We start from the raw sequence: 7699 nt of genomic DNA, 5'->3' as shown, positions 1-7699 counted from the left end.
ATCGGCCACCAGCCCTGCCCTCGCATCACTGTGGTCACCGCAGTGCCTCTGGCCACCCCCGAGAACACGGTCAGAGGGCGGTGTGTCCAGCCAGCACGGCCCCCCCCGAGCCCGTCTGTGTCTCGGGCACGGAGGCGGGTGCTCTGTTCTGAGCAGAGCCCGGTCTGCCCCGCGGCCCCGCGCCCTTTCCTGGAGCAGGTGGACGCTTCCGCGGACAGTGTGTGGTGACTTGCCCTCCTCCTGGGCACCAGGTGGGCCCACCCAGGGGTGAGACCCAGGTCTTGCCACGCACGGGGCCCCAGCCTGGAAGGTCCAGAGGAGTCTGGGCCAAGGCCAAGGGCATCTGCCCCGTCTCTGTCCCTCCCAGCCCCGGGCTCCCTGCCCCCAGACCACTTAGCCAAATGCTTCCTTCTCCTTCCAGGTCACGTTTACACCTCGAGCCATCGAGCCACAGCATGAACGACGTCTTCCAGGAACAGGACGATGGCTGTCGGGAGGGGATTCTGACCAGGAAGCATAGACCGTAACTCCTATAAAATCCCACAGCGGCCCCGAGACATCACAGCACCCCTTCGCCTCCCCGTTTTCCTAGAACACGGAGCTCTCACAACCTTTCTGATCCATCAAACGCGAGTTGAGATGCAATTACTTATTTATGAATGAAATTAGAGGTGGCGTATTAATAGATTATGTGAATCCGTTTTTCTAAAAATATGATGGAAGAACTAATTGACGTATTAGAAATGCTGTGGTTTTTATATTGTGATGACTTGTTCTTTTAAAGCTGAATGCATTTTCAATAGCTCAAAAATTGTCTAATTAGCCAGTTTGTTTACATAAAGAGGTTGCCTTGAAAATGCGGGGGGTCAGGATTAATGGGAACAGTGGAAAAGTTCTTGAGGAGACACCTGTCAAGGAGGTAATTTCTGCTTAATGATAAACGGGCATTGCAAGCCGTGAGTTTGAAGCAGGCTCAGTGGGAGTGTCTACACCGCACGCTCGGGGCAGGGACTCGGATATGCTCCCGGGACAATGTTAGTCTTTTGGGGAAATTCCAGACAGTCCCCCGCAAGACGCTCCGAGGGGCCTCTCCTGGCTTCCTGGGGGTTTTCTGGGCTCAGAGGACACAGTCTCTGACTGTGGACGTGAAGACCTGTCCCTTCCGGGGGTTCAGGACACCACTCCCTGTGCTCTTGCCTCGCAAGTCCCGGCCGGTTCTGGCGGTGGCGGCTCTGTGCCCGCCCGCTCTGGTCCCGAGCACATCTGTCCGGGGCTGCCCCTCACCTGCCTCCGTCCCCGCCCCCCCAGGTGGAGAGCAAAGACGCTGAGAAGGGGCCTCCCTGGCCTCGGTCGTCACGGGCGCCGGCCGCTCAATACCGGCTGTGGGGACGTGGCTTAGCCCTGCCTGCCCCCCCAACCCCGCCCCACCTCAGGCCTTTCCTCCCCCTCCCTGCCCCCCCCACCCCGTTCCCTGGAGCAGACTGTCTTCATCCCACCCTCGGGTCCTAGACCCCGTCACCACCTGTTAGGGCAGAACCGTGTCCCCAGATTCAAATGGTGAGGCCCCAGCACCTCGGATGGGACTGTGCTTGGACAGAGGGTCTTTAAAGGGGTGCTCAAGGTAAGATGAGGTCCCGGGTGGGTCCCAGTCCCCCAGGACGGGGGTCCTTATGAGAGGAGGCATGAGGACAGACACACAGACTGTGCGGGGACACGGGGAGGGGGTGGCGTCCACACCCGGAGGAGGGCGGCCCTGTCTGTGCTGTCTGTCGAGCTGACCCACAGGGCCCCTCACGGCCTGCCTGTCGGGGCCTCTGGTCCCCGGGTGTCGCGAGGGGCCGGCCTGCGTCGGGGGGAGCACAGGGCCCCGGGACACAGTGGTTTTGCAGGAGTCTGGCCTCCGCTCCCTCCTTCTGCTTCAGGGTCTTTACCCCCACGCCTCACCGGGGGACACAGCCTCTTCTGCTCAGAAGGATCTGGAACCTTCCCCGAGGACGGGTCTCAGACTGGAGGTGCTCTCTGATGCCCAGCCCGGGAGCCCACGGCCAGGCTGGTGCCCGTGTTGGGGATGTTCCCACTCACGCTGGGGAGGCCAGGGCTGGAGGACCGGGGGAGGACGGCGTCCAGGGTGCTGGCCTGGCTCTGAGGTCAGTGCGCTGGGCCCCGCAAGGCCTGGAGCGACGCCCACCGCCTCCGGGGGCATCAGAGACCTGTGGCCGGAGCAGAGCAGGAGCTGCGGAGAAGCTGGGCCCCCTCCAACGGCAGGAGAGCCGACTAGATTCCTTTGGACCCAGTGATTTGTACTTTAACTTGCAACGGGATTTGATATTTAAACTTGAATTTCTCTTTAAAACTTTTGTAAAGGGAGAGGCTCACATTCAGGCTTGGGACGTCTCTGGGCTGTGGTTTGTCCCTGGAGTGTCTCACGGGTTTTTATCAGCGGTTCTCCTGCTGAGTCTCTGCAGGACCCGCTGGACACGGAGCTGAGCACGTGGGTGGGAGAACCAGGGGGAAGGTCACCATCTGCTGATGGCCTGGAGCCGCCGCTGGCCACGGAGCGGGATGAACATCCTGCCCACCGGCGGACCTGGGACCCCGGAGAGACAGGGCTGGGGCAGGCCAGCTCCTCCCTCAGAGCCCAGGCACCACCTTCCGTGGGCGCGCCCCGCGTGACCTCTCCTGGGCCTCCCGCTCCGTGTGCCCAGGAGGCGCTAGGCTTCTCCGACTGGGAAGCCTGAGGGCGTGGGGTGGACGCCCTTGCCTGGTCGCCCTCAGCCTCTCGCAGGAAACGAGCCCTCCTGAGCTGCCGGTCCCACGACTCTGCCTGGGAGGCACCCACCTCCTCCATCGCATCTCCTCCCGACAGCCCGGCCCGACCTAGCCGACCGGTCCTTGGCGCGCAGGCCTCAGAGGCAGCTCAGGTGGCGCCTGGCTGGTGCCCTGGTGTGGGTCATGGTGGTGACGGCTCGGGTGTGACCAGGGGAGCCGACTTCAGCCGTCAGGTATGAGCACGGGTGGCGTCAGTGTGACGGAGGGGAGGTCCTGGCATGAGGGGTCCGAGCCTGCGTATCAGACGCACGTTCCCCGTGGCCGCTCGTCCCGTCAAGCCTGGCGGCCGGACAGCAGTGGAGGGAACCACGGTCTCTGGGTGCGGGTGGTGACCCGGAGAGTCTGAGGGCGCAGCCTGGTGCAGGGAGCCTGATGGAGGAGGGGGGCCAGGAGTCAGGAGCAGGGGCCGTGGAGACATTGGCCGCCCTCCCGAGAGCGGGTGGCAAGAGGGTGTGTGGCTGGAGCTCCCGGGCTCACCTGGGAGAAGGTACGGAGGGGCACGTGGGGACGTGCAGACCGCAGACTAAGGGCCGCAGCAACACGGTGGGTGGCTCAGGGGTGGGAGCACGTTGCTGGGGGGACGAGGTGTCTTACGCACCAGACACGAAGCTTCTGCCGTCTTCTAGGCCCTGCAGGCCCCACTGTGAGCACGGGGCACCCCTGTCCCCCTGGAGCCGGAAGGTCGGCAGGGGCACCGGACAGGAGCAAGTGGGGCATGGGTGTCCGACGGAGGAGGAGGGAGGTCTGGGGGGGCGCCTGGAGGCACTTGTGCTGTCGGGGTCCCAGGCCTCCTTTCTTTGTCTCAGGCAGCGTTCCCCACGCCCTGGCTGGGCTCTCTGTCTGTGGTGCCGCCTGAATGGGGTCACGTCCCTGCTATGAGTCCACCCCCTGGGTCCCACACGCTCCCCATGTGGTTCTTTGTCTCCGGCTACTTTTGGGTCTATGTCTTGATCTTCTTCCGCTGCAGCCTAGAATATCCCCAGGCCGTCACCCCTGGGTTTCCTGCAGGTCCAGTCCCCCTCAGCTGTGTCCACAGGAACTAGGATCTGCTTTGGGGCGTCTTTGCTGTGGGGACTGTCTCCCCATCTTGGGGGAGGGGCTTCTGCTCTGCAGAAGGAGCCCGGCCTGGTCCTCCCCCCAGATGGAGACCCCCTCAGCCCGCACGTGCTCCGGACAGACCTCCTGACCCCCAGTTAGTGCCCAGTGTCTCCGGGGCCTGTCGTCTCTGCCGAGCGTAACTGAGGCGTCGAGGAAAATGGGTACCAGCCCTCTGAAGTCAGGGCCACGCGTGCCCCAGTTTACGGGCAGACCCCTGAACTGTTAAGAAGCCTCTTCCTGTGTTATCTTTTTAAAAGGGTGTCTGTTTGTGAAATGGACTCAGGCTTTGCTCCTGGGAGACTTCCGGGGACTTCATTTATTTCCCTCCCCCCTTCTCCTCTCTGGTGGTAGCAGTTTCTCCGGATTCTGCCTCTGAGAGGTCTGTCCCTCTTGCTCTGTCCCTGAGCTGTGAACCTTTTTCCGCGCTGCTAGTGTTTCAGCAAATAGGAGGTGCCCGGGGTGTGTCTCCGTGGGAGCTGTTAGGAGTCCTAGGTCTGCTGTGCCCTTCAGTGAACCCCGTGCAGACCCACACGTAGGACCGTCACATGCACACACTTGGTCAGTGCGTCCCCCACAGGAGTGAAGCGGACTCAAGTACGAACCCTGACTCCCAGCAAGGCCGTCAGAGTGCGTGCAGTGTCCTCGCCCACGAGGATGGTGTCCTCACACAGGAAGGTCCTGCACGGAGGAGCCGGGATGTGGGGAAGGGGCTCCGGCTCCCTGCACCTGGTGGGGTGGTCAAAGCACACCTTGAATGTCCTGGTTGCTTCTCAAACCACAGTGTTGGCACCAAAAGGCACTTGGGTGGAGGATGGATGGTCCTCACCTGTCCTGGCCCCCTGGGGTTGCTACAGCAAAATACCATAAACTAGGCAGCTCATGAACAAAGGCATTTATTTCTCACTATCTGGAGGCTGGAAGTGCAAGGTCGTGGCCCCTGCAGATCCCATGTCTGGAGAGGGTCTGCTTCTGAGACAGCGGTCTTCTCGCTGTGTCCTCACAAGTCCTCTGGCACCTCTCACGTAACAAGGGCATGAGCCCCATTCACGAGGGCCCCACCATCATGACCTCATCACCCACACGCCCCACCCCGGACACCATCACCTTGGGGACTAGGGTTTCCTCATGTAATTTTGGGCACAGCCTTCACCCTTTTCCTCCCTTCATTTCCCAGGCAAGACATCTGTGTTCTGGAGACAGATTCCTCCATCAGGCTGGTGGTTTTTGACCTTGGATTCGGGGCGCCCCCATCTCTGCTGGGGTTACCTTTGTGAGGAGGCGGAGGGAGCTCAAATTCAGACCAAGCACAACATCCAGGTGGGGGGTGTTCCTTCTGCTTCTGAAAGTGCTGTGGAGAAGTGTCCGTGGGGCGAGACATTAGCAGACTTATCCAGGCAGAGGATATGTTAAAGGAATACACCTCAGCTTTGACTAATCCCTTATTTTAAAACATGCCTTTATTATGAAACTAAAAAGATGCTCATTATAGAGGGTTTGGAAAACATTGAAGTACACGAAGAAGGAGATTAAAAATAAATCAACCAGGGCTTCCCTGGTGGCGCAGTGGTTAAGAATACGCTTGCCAGCTCATGCAGCTCAATATCAAAAAAATGAACAACCCAGTCCAAAAATGGGCAGAAGACTTAAATAGACATTTCTCCAAAGAAGATATACAGATCGTCAACACACACATGAAAGGATGCTCAACATCACTAATCATTAGAGAAATGCAAATCAAACCTGCAATGAGGTATCACCTCACACCGGTCAGAATGGCCATCATCACAAAATCTACAAACAATAAATGCCAGAGAAGGTGTGGAGAAAAGGGAACCGTCTTGCACTGTTGGGGGGAATGTAAATTGATACAGCCACTATGGAGAACAGTATGGAGGTTCTTTAAAAAACTAAAAATAGAATTACCATACGACCCAGCAATCCCACTACTGGGCATATACCCTGAGAAAACCATAATTCAAAAAGAGTCATGTACCACAATGTTCATTGCAGCACTATTTACAATAGCCAGGACATGGAAGCAACCTAAGTGTCCATCGACAGATGAATGGATAAAGAAGAAGCGGCACATATACACAATGGAATATTACTCAGCCATAAAAAGAAACGAATTTGAGTTATTTGTAGTAAAGTGGATGGACCTAGAGTCTGTCATACAGAGTGAAGTAAGTCAGAAAGAGAAAAACAAATATCATATGCTAACACATATATATGGAATCTAAAAAAAAAAAAAAGGTTCTGAAGAACCTAGGGGCAGGACAGGAATAAAGACGCAGATGTAGAGAATGGACTTGAGGACACGGGGAGGGGGAAGGGTAAGCTGGGACGAAGTGAGAGAGTGGTATGGACATATATACACTACCAAATGTAAAACAGATAGCTAGTGGGAAGCAGCCGCAAAGCACAGGTCGATCAGCTCGGTGCTTTGTGACCACGTAGAGGGGTGGGATAGGGAGGGTGGCAGGGAGATGCAAGAGGGAGGGGATATGGGGATATATGTATATGTATGGCTGATTCACTTTGTTGTAAAGCAGAAACTAACACAGCATTGTAGAGCAATTATACTCCAATAAAGATGTTAAATTAAAAAAAAAAAAAGAATCCACTTGCCAACGCAGGGGACACGGGTTCGAGCCCTGGTCTGGGAAGATCCCACATGCCGTGGAGCAACTAAGCCTGTGTGCCACAACTACTGAGCCTGCACTCTAGAGCCCACGAGCCACAACTACTGAAGCCCGTGCGCTGCAACTACTGAAGCCCACGTGCCTAGAGCTCGTGCTCCACAACAAGAGAAGCCACCTCAATGAGAAGCCCGCACACCACAATGAAGAGTAGCCCCCACTCGCCGCAGCTAGAGAAAGCCTGCACGCAGCAGCGAAGACCCAACGCAGCCAAAAATCAATCAATCAATCAATCAATCAATCAATCAATCAACCAGAACTTAGTTGCCCAGAGACAATTTCTGTTAATTTTTTTTGATGTGTTTCTTACCAAAGTTATATCTTTTTAAGATTGTTAGAGCAAAAAATTGTCTACAAGACACAGGAATCATGTCCCATGCCTACTCCTGCCCAGAAAATAGAATAGTTGGTTCCTAATTAAGAGCTTTTTATCATTTTCATAAGTAATAAATTTTAAGCACATTTGCCTGTGTGGATTGTGTATTCTCTTATTTTCTTCCCTTTTTGTATTAAATTATTGATGTCATGAACACAGATGAATTCCTCTCACTCTTCTATCGCCTTCCAATTAAAACAAACACAAAGACAGCTGAGCATGTGGTGTGTCGCTGGGTCGGCAAGTTGAACTTTGAAGGACGAGAGGGAGGGGCTCGCGAGCCCCTTGGGAAGATGAGGAGGTCTGAGTGCACCGGGAGAGGCCTTTGGAAGAGCTGGACTAGTTGTTAAGTGAGGGTCCAGCTGAGCTGGGCATTGGAGCGGCCCAGCTGGCACGTCGGTTCTGAGATGACTCTCCGGCCCCTTCCCCACTCTCTCCTGAGACTCACAGAACGCAGGCGTCCCCGAGCGGCTGGCCTCAGGCTGCCTGGGCGCGAGTGTGCAGCCACGCACGGCCCGCCCACGCTGTCCCCGATCTCAGGCCTGCTGGACCCAGGCCGCCCGACGAGGCCGCAGGGACACGGCAACCTCCACCTCCTGGGACTGAGTCCCACGCACTGACCCATCACCAGTGCGTTCAGATTTGCTGACTTACAAAAACACAGAGAAGGGACCAGTGCAGAGGGCAAGGCGGGAGC

Source organism: Balaenoptera ricei, chromosome 10 (genome assembly GCF_028023285.1).
Source record: "Balaenoptera ricei isolate mBalRic1 chromosome 10, mBalRic1.hap2, whole genome shotgun sequence".
NCBI lineage: Eukaryota > Metazoa > Chordata > Mammalia > Artiodactyla > Balaenopteridae > Balaenoptera > Balaenoptera ricei.
This window is presented reverse-complemented; position numbering follows the sequence as displayed.